General features: G+C 38.8%; 1 pseudogene; it reads right to left on the bottom strand.

Annotated features, from left to right (window-relative positions):
- LOC127654628 (ceramide kinase-like protein) overlaps positions 1 to 24,093 on the bottom strand; it is a 79,794-nt pseudogene that overhangs the window by 46,247 nt on the left and 9,454 nt on the right.

Raw genomic sequence — 24,093 nt, 5'->3', positions numbered from 1 at the left:
CGCAGATGGCATTGTGCACGCCGTGTCCCACTTAGCATTTTCTGGGGCACCTCCACCACGGAGCGTGTCTCAGCTGTGGCCACCCATCAAAGGGCTCACCGATGCTGATGTGACACTTGCAGATGGATGTTTTTTTTGTTGTTGTTGTTAAAGAAAGTGCTTCACAATGCACACAGAGATGCGAGTGCTGTTTCTGCTTATCATGTCTGTTCCTGGTACCAGCTCCACAACAGATCCATATGCACCAATGAACCTGCATGGACATAGGATCATAAGCCTGAATTGAACTAGTTAAACTGTTTTTAATGATTTTTCAAAAACATTTAGAAGAACAGATGGATATTGACCGAGTTGTTTTTGGTTACTGAAAGTCACATCAATGATCAATATTAGAATTTTGTTTGTTTTTATGCAAAATATACACTTGTCGAAATTACAATGGAATTGAATTCTACTGTACTACTTACTACATACTACATACTTACTGTATACTGCACTGTACACTGCATGCTGCTTTTGACAAATGTAGTAGGTCATGCAGTTATTCCATGCATACTAAATATTCACATATTGTACAGAGATATATCTACTTAAGACTGCAGAATGTTAAGAGAAGTATAGTAGTATACTATTCCAAACATAGCCTGAGTTATAAGTCCAAAATTAGAGTGCAATTCTAAGTGCTGACCTGTAGGCGGAGCACTTGCAAATCAAAGTGAGCTGTTCTGACTGCGCTGGACATCAGTGCCTAACGTTGTCAAACAAAGCCACAACCCAGCCACCTTTTTCAGAGCTCACAAACATTGATTAACCATTCTGGACCAAGCTGTAAAATTAAAATTTATAGCTAAAACAGTGCTTAATCAGTGCTTGATCTACACAGCCTCAGCACATAAAATGCTACTGTAAATAGACTCCTAAATGACCAAGCAAGTGCCAAAAGTTACATTTTCCTGTACCAGCTTTAGTTATCTGTATATAGCTCTGAATTGCAAGCTTTAATTGCTTCTCATGAATGTCACCATACCGGAATATTGCTGATGCGTAATAATGCCTAGAGCTAATTCTATCATGTATATTCTCAAAGCTTTGCCTTCCTCTACCGTGTCAGAGTGGGTAATGAGATCTTTAATTCCTGTTAGGTAAAATGCTGTTTAATGGCTCCACCTCGATCCTTCAGCCTCTGCCCTCAGGAACAAATCATCACCAAATGGATTCTATTACTGTTCAAATGGCTTCTGGAATCAGGTAGCCACATTCAATACAGCACAGATTTTCGAGTCCTCCTCTCAAAAGCAGGGGGCAACTGGTGAGTATTTGGGTGTGTATAGTAGTCTGTGGTTGTCAATGTGCAGTGTAGTCTAGGGTCCTGTGTGTGTGTGTGTGTGTGTTGAAGAGAGAGAGGAGCTGGGTAAAGGGGAGTTCCGCATTATGTTAGTGTAACTGGTCCTGCTCAACACACTCCGAGCGATATTCGAACCAGCTTCTCCGGCATGGGAGGTGGACGCACTAACGAGGAGGCTAAAGGCTACAGCCTCTTGCGTCAGTCACTAGTGTGCCTCTTGAGGCCAGGGGAGTGAGGTGTACACATTGCACAACTACCTACCAGCTGGCTACCGTTGCACTCACCCCCTAAACCTTACTTCCATCCGGGTCACGGCATCACTGTAACCAGTCCTGCTCGACCTACTCTGAGTGGGATTCAAACCGGCGTCTCCGGCATGAGAGGCGAGCTCGCTAACTAGGAGGCTAAAGGCTACAGCCTCTTGCATCAGTCACTAGTGCACCTTTTGATGCCAGGGGAGTGAGGATTACACACTGCACAGTTACCTACCAGCTGGCTAACTTTACATTAGAACAGATGGGTGCAGTCCCTCCCCCTGGGTCAGGTTACTGACGGAAGATACACTTCTCTTGTCATTATGAGTGTGAGATGCATCCACTGCAGTGTAGCACAGCTGCTACTTCAAGTATAGTGCATACAAAACTCAAACACACAAACAAACAGCATACAAACAAACCAAAAAAATTTTAAATTCTGCTGGAGAGTTTACATACATTTATAAACAGCTATATACAAAAATGTTATCATATTCAAAAGCATTAGAATGAAAGACAGCAAAGTCTTAAAACGATAGTTCATCCAATAATTAAAATTCTGTCAGTCATTACTCACCTTTATGATGTCCCAACTAATTTCTTTCGAGGAATAAAATGTTGGGCAGAATGTTAGACTCAGTTACTGTTTACTCCTTTTGTGTTCCACTTCAGAAAAAAAGTCACATGTGGTTAGAGCAACATGAGGATGAATAAATAAGGACAGAATTTTCATTTTTAGATGAAACATCCCTTTAACTATATTTAAGTTTTTAAGTATACTATTATTTGAAGAAACTGCAAGTAGTGTTTGCGTGTTCGAAACTCACCACCAAGATGCACAGGTTTTGTAGTTGGTTACTACGGTGTTGCTCAGTGGCTGCTAAGGTATTCTGAGTTGTTGTAAACATGCTGCAATGTGCTTACTAGGGTGTTCTTGGTGGTTGCTAGTTAGTAACTTAAAGAGCCCACAACCAAGTTTTTATGATATTCTGGTCCCTACTTATGACTAATTTTAAGTCTATGGGATTGTTTTCACCTATCAGGTTTTTTTCGTCTACCAGCCAAATATTGAGGAAGATTTTAGGTATTATTCATGTCAGCAGCATAAACTGTAATTAGCATAGGGGTTTGTTGAAATCCTAACCTTTCATCTGAGCAATAGTAATAGTTATGCTTGCCTTAGCACTGCTAATAATAATGTATCCTCTAACTAGTGTTTAGTAAAATGTGCGGAGATGACAATTAAAATGGTAAACATGATTTATTTTGTTTTTAATTGTGTGTTCAAATGATGAATTAGCATAGGAAACTTGACATTTCCTCACCCTAAAATATTGATTTCCCATGATCTGTTACCGATGCCTAATGGCGTAAAGCATAATGTCCAGCTTATTAGCATGTATGGGGAATTGCTGAGCAATGAGGGATGAATCCTGAGAGAACGGACCCTGAGGGCAGACGTTAATGCACTTCGGCCAGTTGTGTGGCCTGAGGAGGCGGAAACCACCTTTGCGCAAAGGCTTCATATGAACCTGAAAGGACTGTGTTGATCTGTATATACTGTATGTACTGTCTGTTAGCATTAGGGATGGACTGATATTTTATGGTGAAAATAATTAAATATTTTAGATGAATATATTTTAATTTATTAAATTCAATAGTAAAACAATATATCATTTCATTTAGCCTTTGATTAATATATGTTAGTTCTTTGTATTTAAATTTTACTTTTTCTCTTTTTTATATACATTTTTCACTTTTATTGTGATTCTTGTTGCTTTTAAAAAATATATATATATATATATATATATATATATATATATATATATATATATTTTCAACTTTACATATACATTATATATATAAATAACTGCACTAAGAAGACTTACATTTTTTGTAGACATTTTTTGAGATGCGTCTTTTTAAAGAAACAGTTTAGCTTAAAAATGCATCACAGGTCGGAATATGAGTATATATATATATATATATATATATATATATATATATATATATATATATATATAATTCATATACTGTATATTTAAGCAATAACTCACATGAGCAAGAGTGTGATAAGGCCCTATATCAGCACTGCTGTGATTGATTTAGGGCCCTATAGCACCATTGCAAGTGTGATATTGCTTATATACAACAGTTCAATGAACATGTAAATAATTTGTTTTTGGAAAAACTGAGTACGGTCATAAAAATGCATTTGTGCATGGAACTACTTTATTACGTGATGGATCAGAATCTGCCGTTGCTGGTTCAAACCAAATGATGCGTCCAAGCCTTCGTTTGTAATTCAAAAAGTTCACTTCAGAAATAGTATCACGGCTTGTGCTGTTATTGGATAAACAAGGATGGATGGATGTGTGTGTGTGTGTGAGTGAGAGAGAGAGAGAGAGACGGAGCATGTGTGATCACTTGTGTCCACACCCAAGCAGAGATGCTGTCAGCTTTCTGAAGATAATATATACATATATATATATATATATATATATATATATATATATATATGTATTCATATTCCGACCTGTCACATTTTTAAATAAATATTTCTTTAAAAAAAGACGTGTCTCAAAAAATGTGTCTACAAAAAAGTAAGCCTTCTATTTTTAGCATTATTATTAAGTGTAGCTGTTTGAAATAAAAAATGCATCCACTGTGTTGGCCCTCTCCAGGGTATTTAAAGTATGGATTTAAAGTTAGCATGTACAGTATTGATGCTATTTGGTGTCTGACGAATCTATTATGCCATCTGTGTAAGTAGTTACACTTGCGTGCAGTAGTTGTTAATACATTTTTATCATAAAATGTTTAAAAGTTGAGGAAAAAACTCAAGTCACACAATTATTTTGTTTTCATGATCAACTTTGCTGTCAATTCCAAATACTCAAATACTCAGGTACTTGCACCTATATGTGTAAGACTTCTAGTGACATCAGCTTATAAACAAGTTTGAAGAGTGGGGCCACCTCATCCAGGTAGATTTGGTAGGGTTCTTTGTTGTGGCTTGTAGGTTTCACAAAGACTTTGAGAGACTTGGGGCAGTTCTTGAAACCTGCAGATGAAAAACAACAAAGAAAGGGAAGATTCATGAATCCCCTTGTGACATGAATCCCACGGGCATTCATTTAAGTGCTTGATACTCACCCAGTTTAGAGAAGTGCACATCTGTTAATGTGAGCCAAAGCCCCCATCCTACATAATAACGATTTCTTATCGTGAGTTCAGCTTTTGTCTGCCACCCTTGCTGCAGAATGCCTCTCTCACAGCGTGAGTTCAGTCTCCACCAATTGAAAAGGTCAGATCTGTGTCTGTTGTTTACAGTGGCTGAATGGCTGCCAAGAATGAGGAGAAGGCATGAATAAATACACCACTTATGCTCTCATTCTCACTCTGTTCACTTTTTGGTGGTTTTATCTAGTTTAGTTGTACCTAACTCTGTTCCTGGAGGCCCCACAACACTGCAAATTTGTATACCTCCCTTTTCTGGCACGCCCAATTCACGTCTTGGAGTCTCCTCTAACGAGCTGATGAGTTGAATCAGGTGTGTTTAATTAGGGATGTATCCAAAATGTGTAGTGTTTGGGGGCCTCCAGGACCAGGGTTGGGAACCACTGGTCTAGTGGTTGACCATTTTGGGTTTTTCTATTGAAGATGCGAAAACAGATAACTTCAGAGTGGGGTGGATGATGACGTTATAATTGTGATGTTTACTGTATCCAGTATCCATTATTTTGGCACTTACGCTGTACTAACAAAATTCTGAATGTTATTGCATTAGATAAAAAAATATCAAACCAAGTTGCATCTGCAAATTACTTTTTTAATTTGCCAGTTTTGCAATTACTTTAGTATTTTAATGGGGATATAATTAATTACAGCTGACAGTTATGTGAGCATACAAGGTTTGAAAATTAACGAACATTTGAAGGCTGCTTATTGGATCAAAAAAGGTAAACGTCATATTTATGTGACTACGTGTTACATTACGGAGAGCTTATGACCTACTAGTGAAGTCTTGCCTTAAGAACCGTTGATGCAACCAAATTAAGCACTGACTTAGTTACAAACTAACTAGTAGTTACCAAGCCCTTAGTGTGAACTTTATCTCTCAACTTCCATGAGACCTTACACACAGCTGGTGCAACCCTACCAAGTTGATTTTAGTGAATGTATGAAGTTAGTTCTCATCAAGTTAACATAAGTGCCCTAACAGAGTAATCTCCTGTATAGTTCATCACATTAACTCTGGACATGTTTCTGAAACATGACAACCAGTCTTAATTTTGAAATTCAGTACATCAAAGTACGACCTTAAGCGTGTCTTGAGTGTCCAAATACTTTTCGGTTCCACTGTGTGTGATACAAGCTAATAAAATGTAATTAAAGAAAATTTTATTTACACATATACATGCATTTTTGACACAAAAGTTACACAAAATTCAATCAAATTTATTTGAAGATGGACATTGACTAAAGTCCAAATGGATGATACTAGCCTAATGCTTCTAGATTATCAGTCAAGCGGTAGCCATATATTCTGACTAAAACATTTTTGCAAGCAAAACATAAATTGAAAATATTGCATTATGGGCTGGTTATGTATTAATATTGTCAGGTATATCATCGTCTGTTTCTTAAGACAGTGGAAAAGCAGGCCAGTATTGAGATCGGTTCTCAGTTTCCCAGAAAATTGGCTCTGGCATGAACAGCACTGTGGAAAGGGATGTATGTGTGTGTGTGTGTGTGTGTGTGTGTGTGTGTGTGTGTGTGTGTGTGGGTTTGGGTGGTTTACGAGTACTTTTCTTTTTAGGTTACAAAATGGTAATACCAAGGGTATTATGCTATAAATGTGGTTTATGAGGACATTTCTTGTAAACTAAAGCCTAGATAGAACTGCACTCACAAAGCACTTCACTGTGACTTTAAATACTTCCTTGGTGTTCAGCCTGACCCTGACCCCAGTGTACTGATTTATCACTAGTATAATGGTACTTTGTTGTATGTCTCTTCCCCATCATGGTTCAGTTTGTCTGTCAATATTTCTTTGCTCAGAGAAACTAGTATTGAGTAACACTGGATCATAATTATCAGAAATTAGGGGGCTCCTTTCCCTCCCGGCCTTCCTGTAGTGCCTGAGATCGATGGAAGCTGAGGTGAAGCTCAAAACTCTCTCCTTCCTCCACCATCTCCCTCATTATTCTAATCCGGCCCCCGAAGCTCTCGACCCTCGACCTGCTAACGAGCCGCTACCCTCGGATTGCCCTCCGCCGTACCCCCTGCTGACATCACAGAGCAGGAGTTGCAGGGGGTGCCCAAGGTCACAGTTCAAATAGATACAAAAATGACACAAGAGGAGATGCAGGATGTGGGCTGGGGATGCTGGGGGGATTTATAATCTTGAAAGAGCTAAAGAGACTCGCACAGTATGGAGATGCTGATCCCATCTCCCACCTTGTGGCTCTTGGGGACCATAGAGCCAGGATGCTGGGGTCTGCACAAGGGAGCAGGTGCAGGGGGGAGGCATCACTGCTAATGTTATAGCTGTGAATGGGGCTCAGGAGGCTAAACATCCCTCATCCTCAATGAGGGGGCTTCAAGCCCACTACATGACACATGAGATTTAATACTGTGTGGATACAATCATATATTAAATATCGCTGTACTTATCACATTATATTTTAGACATACTTTAGATCCCTGTGTCAATATTTGTTTTAATATATTTGTGAAGTCCTATCTTGTCCAACAGTTTTAGAACCAGCTGGTCGGTCTAAATAGGGCTAACTATGTACGGCGTTCCTCAGTGTGGTCAGATCTACTTTAGTGAGGCGTAACAGAAATTGAAACTGAAATTGAAATTTATCCTGCAGTTTCTCTCTTTTTCTAACAAACACATTGGGTCTGACTCATGAATTTGGTGCCATTTTAATCGCGATCCAATTATGATATCATGATATAGTGAATCCTGACGTATGTATCGCAATATGTACATTATCGTGATGGCCCTAATGAGAAAATGTATGATACATTCATTTATGGCGAGAAATGCTTGAGGTGCACGTACTTAAAGGCATGTACTTAAAAAATACCCACATAAAAAGATGTGGATTTCTTTGACCTTCTTTTGTTTCCCTCAGAAATCGTGGTTGTGTTCCAAAAACCTAGTGAGCAGCCTACAGCAATATATATTAAAATGCTGTAGGCAGCTCACTAGATATTTGGAACACAACCACGATTTCTGAGGGAAACAAAAAGAGGTCAAAGAAATTCACATTTATATATATACAGCTCTGGAAAAAATTAAGAGACCACTGCAAAATTATCAGTTTCTCTGGATTTACTATGTATAGGTATGTGTTTGAGTAAAATTAATTTTTTGGTTTTATTCCATAAAGTACTGACAACATTTCTAAATACAAATATTGTCATTTAGAGCATTTATTTGCAAAAAATGACAGTTGGTCAAAATAATAAAAAGATGCAGTGTTTTCAGACCTAGAATAATGCAAAGAAAACAAGTTCATATTCATTTTTAAACAACACAATACTAATGTTTTAAATTTGGAAGAGTTCAGAAATCAATATTTGTGGAATAACCCTGATTTTCATTAAATGCTTTCATGTGTCTTGGCATGCTCTCAACCAGTCATTCACATTGCTGTTGGGTGACTTTATGCCACTCCTGGTGCAAAAATTCAAGCAGCTCGGCTTTGTTTGATGGCTTGTGGCCATCCATCTTCCTCTTGATTACATTCCAGAGATTTTCAATGGGACTCAGGTCTGGAGATTGGGCTGGCCATGACAGGGTCTTGATCTGGTGGTCCTCCATCCACACATTGATTGGAAAAAACAATCCTCAGGGTTGGGGAACATTGTCGGAGCAGAAGGAAGCAAGTTTTCTTCCAGGATGACCTTGTATATGGCTTGATTCATGCAGTCTTCACAAAGACGAATCTGCCCGATTCCAGCCTATATATAGTAGAAGGTAAAAACAAAATGCATGGTGATGAGCTAAGAAAAAAAATCTATCCTAAATTGAGAACAAAGCAAGAACAATGTTGAATATACTTAGCAGTCCCACCAGGTTTCTTTATTACTTTACTGCATCTCAAAATGGCAAAATTTACAGTGGCTTTTCACAAAAATTGCAATGCCATTTGCAGCATTTTGTTGTGTTCTTTTGCAGTGAAAAGTCCCAAAGCATCACAGTATACTTGTGTAATTTGTGTCAATGATGGTATAAGTCCAATTACCTGTAAATATAATTACACACAAAAATGCCATACATTTAAGAGGTGATATGCTAATCAGAGTTCAATGGAAACACCCTTGAATTGCTATATATATATACAGTATATATATATATATATGAGAGAGAGAGAGAGAGAGAGAGAGAGAGAGAGAGAGAGAGAGAGAGAGAGAGAGAGAGAGAGTATTTTCCTGCCTCAGACAATGTAAGTAAACTTTGGTTTGGTTTGGTTTAAAATAGTAGACCTACTATAAAACTGTAAACTAAAAACACAGATATATGAATAATAAGGCCTGTTGCAATTATTACATCGCCTGATGGAGTACATTTAATCAAACCGTAATTATTTGAGAGAATTGCAATCACTGAGCACTTTAATTGTAATCACAGTTGACTTATTTTAAGCAAATATATGACATATTTTTGTATCTCATTATCTGGTGCAAGAGTGCATTATGTATAAATGTTATTAATTATTATGTGTGCACTTCAGATGAACTCTGACCATCATGGACCTGCACTGTACAACACACTCAAAGCAGATCCTAAAGAACACGTGAAGGTCAAATGCCAGCTGTGATGAATGCTGTTGAAAGTTTAGACAAGGATTTTGAGAGCGAACATGATATGAGCACTGTTCGAGCCTCTAGGATCTCATATGGGACGTCGTAGTTTCGGCCTAAATTTGGTATGTCCCGGCTAATTTGGGAGAGTTGACAGCCCTATGTGGAGATGATACAATGGAGGCTGTGCAGTTTGAGATGTTTCTATTGTGTAGATTTTCAGGCATTTGTATTATTTATTTGGTTGCTGTTAAACATGGAGAAAAGTGATCTGATTCACATTTAATGCTGGAAAATTTCAGAAATTATACAAAATTGCAAGCTACTGCAAATAATTCGGAGAGTGGTTGGATTTGCATTAAGTCCTGCAACTGCAAAATTCTGGAGAGACTGACTAAGAATTAAACATTGAAAAGTAAAAATGGTTTAATATAATTAAAAATGGACAAGTAGAGTGGTTCTCAATCACGGGGGCCAGGGCCCACTAGCTGGCCTCATCAAACTTCCAAGGGGTTTCCATGACTTTTGCATGATTCCATGATTTTAAAATAAACTACAGAAATCAAGATTGCAGACCTACAACTTATAAACTGACAGTTCCTGAAACTTCTGGAATAGCAAAAATAATGTATTTGAATCTACTGACTCTCTTAGTTTCCTGGGTTAGGGGGGACATAAAATATTATCTTGGACAATGAGTTGATAAGGTTGAGAACTACTGGACTATTATACCAAACATTTGTGTATGCCATTTTTTATGCTTATTAGAGTGTTGCATTGTTAGTATAGCACCTAACTCCAAACTATATATCAAATTAGTTGTCGATTTTTGAGTCTCCTCTGCACTCCAAAGCATTCCAAATCAGTCACTAATGGGGTTCCATTTCAGCTTGGATGCTGCCGTAGAAGGCAGCTGTCTATGTAGGATGTAGAAAGCAAGATGGCTCACTTGGTTTTTGGAACAGAGCCCCCATCTCACATTAATTCATTACACTGAAAGGGGAAACTATGTTACTGCTGTTTTAATGATCATATCTGAGATGGAGTTCAGGATAAATCCAAACACCACAGCAGAGTGAATGGGGGCATAGCTCGTCTGCATGTGCTATACCGTGTTACTATGGCACATAATCCCATGTTTGTGTGAGCGATGCACGATGGCTCCCAGGAGCTTGATGAAAGACAATCCTGACGAAGAGGCCACACTCAGGTTTCACCTCCATGAGGTGTGTTTGTGTTCCCGCAAAAGGCCACTATGATTAGCAGCCTGAAAGAGATTTCAGAGATCTTGCATCCACACACACGTTAATTATAACCTTTTGATGAAGCCTGCCGATTCATCTAAATATTTTATGTTACTATTTAATGTACTGTAAGTAGATTTTAACCAAAATGTTGTTCTCAGGACAAGGATATTTTTGATAAATGTCAGGTCAGGGTAAATTGCTACATTTTTGTATTGTTAATGCAGTTTATCCATTACAATATGTTTCTTATTAGTTTTACTGTTTAAATTTAGCTGAAAGCCTACAATAGGCTGCTTAATGGTAGTTTAACCTATATAGCAAATCGTACACCATATAGTGTGACAGCATGTGTTCAGTTCATTGAATCTCTTTTCCTGGACAATGGTGGAAAAATTCAATAGCTTTTTTGTAGCCAAGACTTTAACATATGTGCATATATAGAAATGGACTTTCCAGTGTAAACCTACCTATAGAAATATTCTGTTTTGGATGCAGGTCTCCAGTATTGGATGCTGATGAGTAGCATGATTAGACCAGCTTGTCCAGTGCCAACCAGCATAAACCAGCAGGAAATTCATGCTGGTCTTGTCAACAGGGATATCTTTCTGCTAATATGTATTATCCATGTGCACAAGTTGGTTCTGCATGTCCTATCAATAGCTTGATAGTGACGCACACATTTTCAGACACATGTCCCTACCTCCTGCGGACATTCCATGAGGTCACCCTGTGACTCAGAGGCTTAAGGCTGTTTCACCCCTGAGGGTTAATGTCACCCAACACAGAGTCCAATACATCTGTTTTTGTCCGGCCAACATCTTAGGGCACAGAGGGTGCTGATGGGAAAGACAGAGGCATCTGAATGGTGTGGCTGAGGAGGGTGTCCCTGAGGAGCTGATGATTTGGCACAGGGGAGCGCTTTTTCCATAATCAGGGGTAAATTACCTAAGAGCAGGTCAGGTTTCACATTTATTTCAGAGACAAACAAAGCCCCAAAAGTGCCTGTAAACACCCTCCCACTGTGCTAATGAGCGGACTGACCGCACAGTCCAGACATTTTGATTGCAAGGTATTGTTGCTTCCTGTTACAGTGCAGTGATACTTGTGTAATTGAGAAATCATTCTGTGGTTTATGAAGCTATGTCTTGAATCTATACATAAATAGATTGATGGTTAGATCTAAGAAGCTTAAAGGGATTGAATGTACTTAAATTTGAACTTTTTGACATTCATGAACATAGGTCTCTGAACATTCAGGTCACGTCCTCAATAATACTTTTTCGTTTGACAAAGCATTTATTTTGCTACATTTAAGGCCAAAATATACTTCGGTTGTCCATGATGCTGATCACTCCGTGCACAGTATGCATGATGCCAATTTTGTCAGCAGCACAGTCTGTGCGGACTGTCCACTTGCGGCCCAGATTTTCTTGAACACAAACAGTCCTCGTCTGTGCACATAGTCAGCTCATGCGCCTACGTTCACTGTACTATAAGAGTAAAATAAAGCAGTCATAGTGTGTATGCGTCACACGTGCTCCTGTTCGCTCATCGTCAAAAAAGTATACTTTGAAAGGCAACGCGGTTGACCAGCCGTGATCTGATCCGGAACACAGAAAAGTAGGCCACAGTCAATGTAAAACCACATCCTTGATAATACATTTTGGTTAAAAGTGTATTCATTTTGCTACATTTGCACCTCTCATCCACACTGAAACATCATTTTCCTCCACCAAAAATGGAGAAAATATTAATCAGAAAACAAAAAAAATTGTGTGGATGTGTCCAAATTCTAAGGGATATTTTGTATTTTTTTGGATATTTGATTGTCAGTTTTGAGTCAAAATGGGGTGAAGGTCTGTGGAAAATTTGGTGGATGTAGATGGAAAGCTCTTGGAAGAGTTAGATTGGATATATTTTGGCCTTGAGTTGGGGATTTAAAAAAAACCTAGTTCAGGTTTGTACTTTGCCAAGCTAATGGTAAAGTAAGGCACATAGAAGGGATAAGAGAGTTGCAATGTACATAACACAGCCATCAAACTGCACTCACGTAACCCACAGACTGTTACACTAGCTGAGCCCACAATACACAAATGGGCTTTCTGGGGTGCATAGAATATTTGCTAATCCTCAAGAACAGATGTCTTATTTTTGCCTTGAAATGCCTGGCTTGCTGACTGGCGAGGGGAGAGAGCCCTCCATCGGATAAGCCTAGATTGGAGCCTTGCTGTGGGAAAAGGTCAGGAGCGGAGAGGAGTTGGATCCAGCAGGCCCAAGGGGAGGTAAGAGATCTGGGGGCCATACAGGAGATGGAGCAGGAGAGAGTGTCACTGTCCTACCAGCCGTGAGATCTCCATACGGGGGATGAGTGCTCCTAGATTTGCTTAGATCCTCTGCCAAAAGCAGAGCATCTGGCATAGTGTCAGGGACTGGCATTAGTGCACATTAGCAGTGGGGGAGACCCAGCCCTCTCCAGATTTGTCCCCTCTAGCAGGGGGATCACCAGGCAGGAGATGCTCCAACCGCTAGATGACGTGGGGAACTGAAGTGAAGGTTTGGGCTTCAATCAATACACTTGCTTTTGTTGGAATAATTGATTCTGAGCTGGTCTCATAGAATCACGTTACTATACCAAAATGTTCGCAAAATTAGTTTTAGGTAGCTCAATGCACACAATGCTATCTTATGATATCTAAACACTGTGACTATAGCACATGAACTGTGATGGCCATACATTTTAACATTTGCATTACATAACCAACTACACTTTCAAGCTTATTAAATTGTGTTCAAGTTGCATTCTGGCTCAACTTGCAACGGAAAGGAGCTGGTGTACGGGTCCAACAGAAAACATGAGCTGAAAGTGCATGTCATAGAAGCACCCCTAAATTATATGGTTGATTCAGCAATTGCGTTTTTCACCTTACATTTACTTTTATGACAATATTGGTTAGGTGTAAGGTTTAGGGAAGGGAGGTTGTTTTTTGTTTATTTATAACTAGAACACAAACCCATAAGGCCTCATTTGTTTGGGAGAACTTTTTACTCCCTTTACATTTACATTTACATTTATTAATTTGGCAGATGTTTTTATCCAAAGCGACTTACAAAAGAGGAAAAACATAAGCGAATCATCTTAGGGAGACAGTGGTACCAAAAGTGCCATATTACAAAGTTTCACTATCATCAGAATAGTATACAAAACAGATTTAAGTGCAACAAGAAATGTAAATACATTTTTTTCTTTTCTTTTTTTTTTTTTGACCGGTTAAGTGCTTTTGGAAAAGATGTGTTTTTAGCCGTTTTTTGAACATAGAGAGTGAGTTAGCTTCCCGGATTGAGTTGGGAAGGTCATTCCACCACCGTGGTATGATGAAGCTGAAAGTCTGAGAAAGTGTTTTGGTGCCTCTTTGTTTTGGTACGACAAGGTGACGTTCCTTAGCTGACCGCAGGCTTCTGGTGGGAATGTAGCTCTGCATAAATGTTTTTAGGTATGCTGGAGCAGACCCAGTGACTGTTCTATATGCCAGCATCAGGGCCTTGAGTTTAATACGTGCATGAACCGGCAGCCAGTGGAGAGAGACAAAAAGTGGTGTAACATGTGCTCTCTTAGGTTCATTGAAGACCAGACGTGTTGCTGCATTCTGGATCATTTGAAGAGGTCTAATAGCACATGCAGGAAGGCCTGCAATGAGAGCGTTACAGTAGTCCAGTCTAGTTATGACAAGGGACTGAACGAGCAGTTGTGTGGCATGTACAGAGAGGAAGGGTCTTATCTTCCTGATATTGTAGAGTGTAAATCTACATGATCTTGCAGCACCACACAGTGGATTTTTCACCTCGGAACCACTGTAATTAGCCACGTAATGTAATTTTGCAAAAATGTTGCCACAGTCATTTAATTTTCATGAGATCAGTCTAGTTGGCTCATCCAGGCGCAGTATAACGAGAAGACTCATATAAAGGCATGTGATGCTTCCAATTAAAGGGATAGTTCACGCAAAAATTTTAATTTTGTCTTTATTTACTCACCCTCATGACTGAATTTCTTCTGGGAACACAACAACAGACATTAGGCAGACTGACAGCCTCATTCACCATTCACTTTCATTGGATAAAAGGATGCAAAGAGAGTGAATGGTGACTGATACTAACATAATACTTAACGTCTCCTTTTGTGTTCCATGGAAGAAATTAGGTTACATGGTTTGGAACAACAAGAGGTTATGATGAGAAAAATTTATTTTTGGATGATCAATTCCTTATTCCATCAGTTAAAAATGGGACACGCATGCATTTTGTTCAATTAGAGCCATTGTTGCTCTTAGTGTATGTACAAATGTATTTATTTATTTATTTATTGTATATATTGTATTTTAAATTGCAAAAATAATTTTAAAAAGAAAAGTTGGACAATAACACCTATCCTAATATAAGCAAGAGTAGGAAAAAAACAGCAATCTGTGTTAGGTCCCTCCATTAGTTGTGCAGTCTCTATGGGGGCGGGTGTGACAGACAGAGAAATGAGGAAGATCCATTGGGAATATGCCACAAAAAAAAAATCACAAGCAGCACTCAGTGAAAGTGATACTGAAGTTGTACCTACAGCAGAGAACACAGGAACATCTGTCCACCCCAGAGGAGCCCCAGATACCTCTCACAGTGGAGTTTAAGGCTGGGAATCTTGAGGCACTTCACAATTATGTTCAATTTAGATTCAGAGTCCTGATTCAATTGCAAAACCATTCTCAATACATCAAAAATGTTCAGCCACAGCATATGGTGGTAAGGTGAGAATTAAAGGTGTGTAGTTTTTTCTATGTAAATATGCATTTCAATGTAATGTCTACAGAGAGGACTATAACCAGAGACAGGACACTTCGATTAAAATGAATAGGATAAACTGGAACACCGGACACTCAACGGATGTAAAAAGGAGGCCCCTTCCTTACATGTAAAAGAATCAATCACCTTTTAGATATTGACATAGCTTGTCAATGAACTCAAGAATGCTCATGCGCATTAGTGTGGAAAATGTAATTTTTTTGTGTAATCTGAGGTAAATAAGCACAATTTGTGATACCAGTGTTGTCAGATTTTACTGCTGATATGAAATATGCTCTTTGATCATAATCTTGACCAACCGTTTTGGAGATTTCGGTCTTTCCCCATTCACGTAGATAGGAGCTGCACTTTCATGACTGGAAATAGCTTACAGGAGCATTCCAAAGATGGCCACTAATGGACTGACTTGCAAGAAAGATTTTGTTATAAGAGAACAATTCATAGTTTAATTGCCCCCCCTTAACTTGCAGCTTTTTGTCCACACATTGAAAGTGAATGGAGACTAAAGCTGTCAGTCCTAACATTCTGCAAAATATCATTCTTTGTGTTCCATGGAAGATAGCAAGCAATTCTGGTGAGTAAATAATGACAGAATTTTCTTTATTAGTCTTTTTTATCTTAATATAAAATAGGATCAAAGTATGATCCTCTAACCTGCATGTAAACAAGCCATAAACAGAGTTTGGGCTGGACAGCAAGACTCCCAGCTCAAGTAAGAGAGTCCTAGTCAATACGATACACAGGCTGATCCGTTTCCAAGGAGCCAAGAGAAAAGAGTCGCCAATGATATGCATATTGACTTAATGAAAAACCTGTTAATGTGTAACATTCTCCTCTCCACCATCAAGCTATTGTACATCAGCTCATGTAAATGCTGCACAACCTCGGCCAAAGGCACAACTTCCTTCAAATGCCAAACACATTCTTAAAATTGCATTCCGAGGGAGCTTTGCATCCCCCTATAAGCTTGTTAAACAACTCAAAGCAATTTCAATTTCATGCGGAGCAAACAATAGGAACTCTCGTGCTTTATTCCAAATGCACATATGAATTCAGATGGCTCACAAAAGCCCTCGGAGGAATGAGATGGACCTAATAGTTGACCCTTGAGTTCTCTTCTCACTCTGTTTGTCTTTTCTCCTCCCTCTACCGCTACAACAATAAAGTTGAGCTTGATGCAGGAGTGTGACCACGGGCTTTGACAAGAGCACCAAGAGCACATTATGTGTCCAGAGCAGAGCGCGGAGGGCTTCTAGGGCTTGATTGACCTGCCCAGACTAATCTTTCAAAAGAGGGTTTAAGGAGACAAGGAGGCTATTCCAGTTAAACCAAAGTAGACTCTGTACTTTGTAGTACAGGTGCTGCTATTGTTGACAGCCTTCTCCCCACGCGTTTGGTCTGTGGCCCGACTGCTCGCTCTCTGACCGCAGAGTTTAATCTGTCAGCTGGACGGCTACACCTCATGTGTCACCACACATCACATGGCTTGTCAAAAAACACTGCAATGTCGCGTACACCATTCAAGGCTCACCTTGAATTAAATCACACCAGGGATTGAAAGTCTGAGGTTTTTTCAGGACTGTTCACCTTTTGTGCTGAGTGTCAGCTGAGACACACCCTCCATTGTGCCACATTATTACGGACTCCCTGGGAAACACCAGGCAATGATCAACTGGGCTGCTGTAACAGGTGAGCACCCCTGTAATCCAGTGTGCCCACTCTCCCCCTCAGGGCAAATGATTAGGCAGCACTCCCTTGACAGCTAATAAAATAACAGAGATAATCCACCTATGGAATACGTGCATCTGTGCATGGGTGTGTGAGTGTGCATTCATGTGAGAGCATGTGCATGGGATGCTGGGGGTGGGGTGGATGGTTCGATGACCAAACAAACTGTAAAGCTTTAATAACAGCTGTGAGATCTTGCAGAGGTATAATTTCAGTTGGATGTCATGCACTAGGTGTTATGGCAAAAGGAATGCATTTCTCTAGGAAGCTAATGTAGTGTCTTAATTAATGATTAACAACTAAGTGTGTAAGTCTGGGTGGTTTTTACACCACAATTAAATCTTTGTCACATTTCCGAGTTAAAAACACTGAAGTAAATAGTGGGGTAAATGTCTGTAGTGGAAAATGTGGCAAATATTATTTTTTGTATTCCCATTTGATGTAGCAGCAAAATAAAAAAATACACTATTACGTTTCCATGGCTTTCCAAATTAGGAAATAATATACAGTATTACGGTAGTCAGGTGAATGAAAACTGCCACATTTAATGTCACTCCCTCAACAACTGTATTTTCATTTATTCATTTAGCAGAAGCTTTTATCCAAAGCAACTTACAAAGGAGGAACATAGCAAGCAATCTGTCATACAAAGTTCAACAACATCTACAGTGTTTTACTGCCAAGCTCTCAAGGCAGCTGGAGTAGTATAGGTGCTAGAGCAGAAGAAAGTGACAGAAAGAGATAGAAGTGTATATATATATATATATATATATATATATATATATATATATATATATATATGTGTGTGTGTGTGTGTGTGTGTGTGTGTGTGTGTGTGTGTTTACAGTAAGTACAAGTTAAGTTCAATGGTAAGGGCAATTAGTGTGGATTGGTTAAGTGCTCGCGGAACAGATGTGTTTTCAGCTGGTTCTTGAATGTTGAGATGGTATCAGCAGATCGTGTGGATGTTGGAAGCTCATTCCACCACAGTGGAACAGAAAAAGTGAAAGATCGTGAAATAGACTTTGAGCCTCTTTGTGATGGGACCACCAGATGCCGCTTGTTCATAGATCACAGAGAGCGAGTTGGAGCAAAGACCTGTAGAAGTGAATTGAAGTAAGAGGGTGCGGTTCAAGTCAAAGCCTTGAATTTTATGCAGGCAGCTACAGGTAGCCAGTAAAGTGAAATCAAGAGTGGGGTGACATGAGCCCTTTTTGGCTGATTGAAGGTCCATTCTGGACCATTTGCAGAGGCTTAATTTTAGCTGGGAAGCCAGCCAACAAAGCATTACAGAAGTCCAGTCTTGAAATTACCAGAGCTTGGACCAGCGAGATGTGCAGCATATTCAGACAGAAAAGGTCTTATTTTCCTGATGTTGTAGAGCGCAAATCTGCAAGACTGGGCGGTTGATGAGATGTAGGTGGTAAAATTAAGCTGGCCATCTACCACCACTCCCAGGATCCGAGCTGTTCTTGTTGGTTGAACCAAGATGAATAGATCGGCTGTGGTCAACAGATGGGTTGGCTGGGATCACAAGGAGTTCTGTCTGGAAAGGTTGAACTGAATGTGGCATTTCTTCATCCAGGCCAAAATTTCCAAGAGGCAGGCAGAGATACGAACTGAGACAATAGGGTCATCAGGCTGGAACGACAGGTAGAGCTGCATGTCATCTGTTTAGCAGTGGTAGGAAAAGCCATGTGCCTCAATGATCGGTCTGTGTGATGTTGTGTATATCGAGAAGAGAAGGGGTCCAAGCACTGATCCTTGAGGAACACCAGTGGTCAGCTGGTGTGACTCGGACACCTCTCCTCTCCAGGAGACCTTGAAAGATCTGCCAATGAGGTATGATTCAACCCATCCAAGCGCAGTTCCTGTGATGCCCAGGTCAGAGAGGGGGGACAGGAGAATCTTGTGGTTCACTGTGTTGAAATCAGCAGACAAGTCAAGGAGGATGAGGACGGATTATTTGGAATTAGCTCTCACCAGTCGCAGGGTTTCAGCTACTGACAAGAGGAAAATTACCCTCTCAATAGTTTTAGATAGAAAAGGCAGGAGAGTTGTAGTTGTCAACTACTGTCAAGTTGTGTGTTGGTTTTTTGAGCAGTGGGGTTACTCAAGCCTGCTTTAACATATTGGGAAATTTTCCTGTTGTGAGAGATGTGTTGATAATGTGTGTGAGTGCAGGAAAGATTGATGGAGAGGCAGCTTGCATAACATGTGAGGGGATAGGGTCAAGTGGACAGGTGGCAGGATGGTTAGAAAGAAGCACTTTGGAGACCTCAGTCTCAGAGAGAGGGGAGAAAGAAGAGAACAGAGGATGGCATGTTGGAAGAGAGTGACTGTGGGTGTTAGGAGTAGAAAACTGCTACTTTGTCAGTACAAAATGTGTCATCAGCAGTCAGAGAAGCAGTAGGATGTGGTGGAGGAGGATAGAGAAGAGATGAGAAAGTTGAAAATAGTTTACGTGAATCTGAATTTTTTTCTGATTTTATTCTGGTAATAATCAATTTTAGCACTAGAAATGCAGGTGGAAAAAGAGGAGAGAAGTGATTGATACTTGCTCAGGTCTGCAGGGTCTTTTGACTTTCTTTTGCCGCTTTCTTTCCACAGCCCTCAGCTCGGAGCGTTGTTTTTGAATTGTCACAGACAGCAAGGGGCTGGAGGTTGTAGCATGTGCTGGCCTGTAGGTAAGAGGGCAGACACTTTAAAGACAAGACGTTAATGTTAATAATGATAAAGAGCATTTTTAGCTTCATTTAACTCAAGTGAAGATAAATGGTTAGTGGAGGGAAGGGATGCAGAGACTATTAAAGAGAAGCGAGTGGTTGAGAGAGAGCAAAGGTTGCAGCAGTTAAACTCCCATTGCTGCCGTATTGACGTGTTTTTCAAAACAAAGAAGCATTTATTCAGAAAAATGTTAAGCAGAGTTTACTGTAGTTGGCTGCAGTTGTAGAGCAATGTAGAAACTTGGCACATTCATTTTGAATTTCAACTGATGAGTGGTAAAAGGTGTGCGTATATCGTCTGTTTTGCAGCGGCTTTGAATGTGGCTCATCCAATCAGAATTTAATGTCTGAACTATCTTTTTCTAATAAAATGTAACTGTTTTAAGTTTTTTTTCTCCAAAGTATTACATAATGTGAAGCTGTGTTTGCACTGATGCCAAAATGTCGACCGATTTATAATTTTGGTAACACTTTTCAATAAGATTGTATTTGTTAAAGCTGAACTATGGAACTTTGGATTCTGTATTGACATATGTGGTTGAAACATAAAAGTGCAAGAAAATTGCTGAGGAACATATTACGTATCACTCAGAAATATTCACCAGCAGAGCCGGAGTAATGATTTTCAGGTTAATTTATTTAATTTCACATTTATAACCAAGACATTACTTGCTTTGAGATACTGTAAACAACACTCTTATTTACATATTTTCATATGATTATTAGAGTGTTAATAATGGAGTGGGGGGGGGGATCTTGGATGTATGAATGGATGTTGGATGCAGTTCAGGGTAGGATAAAGTTAATCTCTGTGAAAAAGAAAGCATGTAATACTCAAAAGAGTTTGTGTGTGTACGTGAGTATGTGTGTGTTTATGTGTGTGTGAATTTGTGTGTGTGTGTGTGTGTGTGTGCATGTGTACAGATCCGAGGCCTTCATTTTTGCAAGCACACATGCACATATGTGAACACCAAAATGTAAGAAAGCATGTAATACTCAAAGAGTTTGTGGGTGTACGTGAGCATGTGTGTGTGCGTGCGTGTGTGTTAGTTAGTGCATATGTGTGTGTGTTAGTGCACATGTGTGTGTGGTAATGTTGGATGCAGTACAGGGAAGGATAAAGTTCATCTCTGTGAAAAAGAAAGCATGTAATACTCAAAAGAGTTTGTGCGTGTACGTGAGCATGTGTGTGTATATGTGTGCGTGCTCAGGTCCGAGGCATTTATTTTTGCAAGCTCACATGCACATACAGTATGTGAACATGAACATGATGAACATGTTCTTGAACACAAAATTTTTCTCAGATTTTTGATCTCCCCCATTCATTTTCAATGGCCGGTCATTTTTGACCGGGAACATCACAAGTGTGATTTTGTGCCATTTCAAAACAAACTTCCTGGTTAAACATTAAAGCATACTAGTGTGATAAATAGTACAGTAATGTTTTCATATTTTATTTAATAATGCCAAAATTATCCACAAATTATGTTTTTTTCACTCAAAAACGGAGGTGCATGAGCTGATGTCAATAAGGCCTATGATCAGTAAGTAATTTTTGATGACCGGCCGAACAACAAAAAGAGTATTAAAGTGAACACATTATTTTGGAGAAGCTGTGATACCCTGTGTGAGCAAAGTCAGTAAGTTTTAGTCCAATAAGATAACATTAACTAGCATTTTCAGGCAAAAGATTTCCTCTTCGGTTCAAAATGACCGGACCACAACATGAAGGTTAATGAAAAGTGTTACCATAGTTTTTGCCAATTAATTGCCGCTGATAGTTGCATTTGAAGTATTTGTTATCTGCAGTGAAGTATAAACAATCAATAACAATCACTAATAATAATCATTAATCATCATTAAACAGTATTCATCCACATTTATCCATATTTTCATCCTCACTTTAATGCATATTTGTTATTTGTTTATAATTTGAATAATAATAAAAAATAAAAAACCATCAACTGACCATCTGATGCCGAACTTATTTATTTGTTATGAAAAATAATATATTTTGGTTCCAATTAAAAATTTAAATAACCAAATGAGAAGAAGTGCCTTTAATTTATTTATTTATTTTGTATTTACCTGAAATTCACTGGTTTATCCAAAAATAGACATCACCATCATATGGTTATTTAATAAATAAATAAATTGTTACATTTACAGCATAATAATGAACTATATAATGATATATATACCATTACTGTGACATAAAATTACTCATACCAAAGATTTTGGTCAGACTGCCCATCGCTATGAGACAGACAAGGTGATGGAGACAGAGAGCTAAAGAAAGATCAATTATAACAGAAGAACAAAATAAGGACCATAGACTAAATGTACAAGGTCTATACTGTGTTGTTTTGTTCAATAAATTGAATACCATATGAATCTCATCCTTGTGTATAAATGCTTCACCCCACAGCACTAAATAAGCATGTCCCCTCTCCTTCGGGCTCCCTCAAGGCATCTTCTTTAATTACGTTAATTAATTCATGTTTTGCCCAAAGTACAGAAAGCCCTCACTTACAATTACCCACAAAAAGACAGCATTTCAATCTTTAAAGAGCTACAGGACAGATGACCCCAAAAACACTTTTCTGTTAAAATGTGTCTGTGGTTTATCTACGGAGAAAAGGTAAGGATTGCACGTACGGTAGGGGAAGGGTTTGATCATATAAAGTTGCTAGACCTGATACAATCCCCCCTAATTCCCTGTGAGTAATGCACCTCCTGAGCACTGCTGTTACATCACCGCTTATTCAGTGCTGTAACTGAAATTCCAAGGATTAATGGGCATTGTGTTAATACAGCATTATGACTAGGGCCTCATCACACAAAATCACTTTCAAGAGATTTTCCCTGCACTATTATCTAGTCTCAAACTCATATCTCATGTCTAATAAACTCATATATCATGTCTAATCTGGTATTAAATACAACATACTACTTGTATTGTGTGTGCTATTTCTGTGTGACGCACTATGGACAAAGAGGGATTTCTGAAATTGAAATTTCAGTCTAATTGTGACGCTAGATTAAATCAGTGATAAAGTGCAGAGATGCTTTCTCTGCAGTCTGGAATTAACGGAGATTACACATGCTGATTTTTAGAAAGACAGGAGCTGAACAGTCAACACACATTTAGCTGACAAAGGATCTTTCATTGCTTATGGAAGATGCAATATTTTTGTAGTTCCTCGGAAGAGTCTTAAGGTGCAGTCAAAAAAGGCTTGTGTAATTACTTCAGACCCTGTAATGAATATTGGTTACAAGATATTATGTCATGGTCTAGGGCTTCTAAAACTACATCACTTATTGTGCAAATAATACGTTTTTTGGCAGAAGCCATGGTGTTACTACAGCAATATGGTGTTAATATAGTAAACATGTTTAATTTTATTTTTACTATCATTTTACTACAAAATACCATAGTGATAATATGGTTACTGTAGTAAAACCACAGTTCTTTTTTTAAGGGAAGGTTAGGGTTAGGTTTAGGGGAAAGGGTTGGTGTAGGGTATCTGTGGGACTCTAAATGAACACAGTAAACATTCTGCTGTGATGGCTCTATACTGTTTGTTAATATTTAATTAGGGGTGCAAATAGTATCTGCCACTATTTGTACCAGATTGCAAATAGCATTTATTATGAATTCGCTGAATTTTCAATAGAAGTAAGGCAAAATGTCTTTGCATGCATTGAAAAAAAACACATTCAAAGCCATTGTCGGTTAAGATTTCATGAATTTTGATGAATTCACGACTCGGTTGGACATATTTAATGATGCTGTTTAAATTAAGGAGACTTTTTAAGTGTTATTGATGTCACCATATTTTATATTCACTATAGCTGCTGTAACTATGGTTACAGGTGTTATTTACGGGTATCAGGAGAATTGAAAAGGGACTTCATACAAAAAGTATTCAAGCCACTGCTGTAAACGGTTGCATGGACGGGACAATCAGAAAATCACATCTGTTAATAAATATGGATATCCACCCAAAACACTGACTGAACTTAGAGGCCATTCAGACCACATATTTTCTTATGCCAATAAACCTAGAATGAAATGAAAGCAGGTGTCTCCAGAGGCATTTTTACAAGTAGAAGTTCTGTAA

The sequence above is a fragment of the Xyrauchen texanus genome, chromosome 14 (assembly GCF_025860055.1).
Source record: "Xyrauchen texanus isolate HMW12.3.18 chromosome 14, RBS_HiC_50CHRs, whole genome shotgun sequence".
In the NCBI taxonomy this organism is placed as follows: Eukaryota; Metazoa; Chordata; class Actinopteri; order Cypriniformes; family Catostomidae; genus Xyrauchen; species Xyrauchen texanus.
This window is presented reverse-complemented; position numbering and strand designations above follow the sequence as displayed.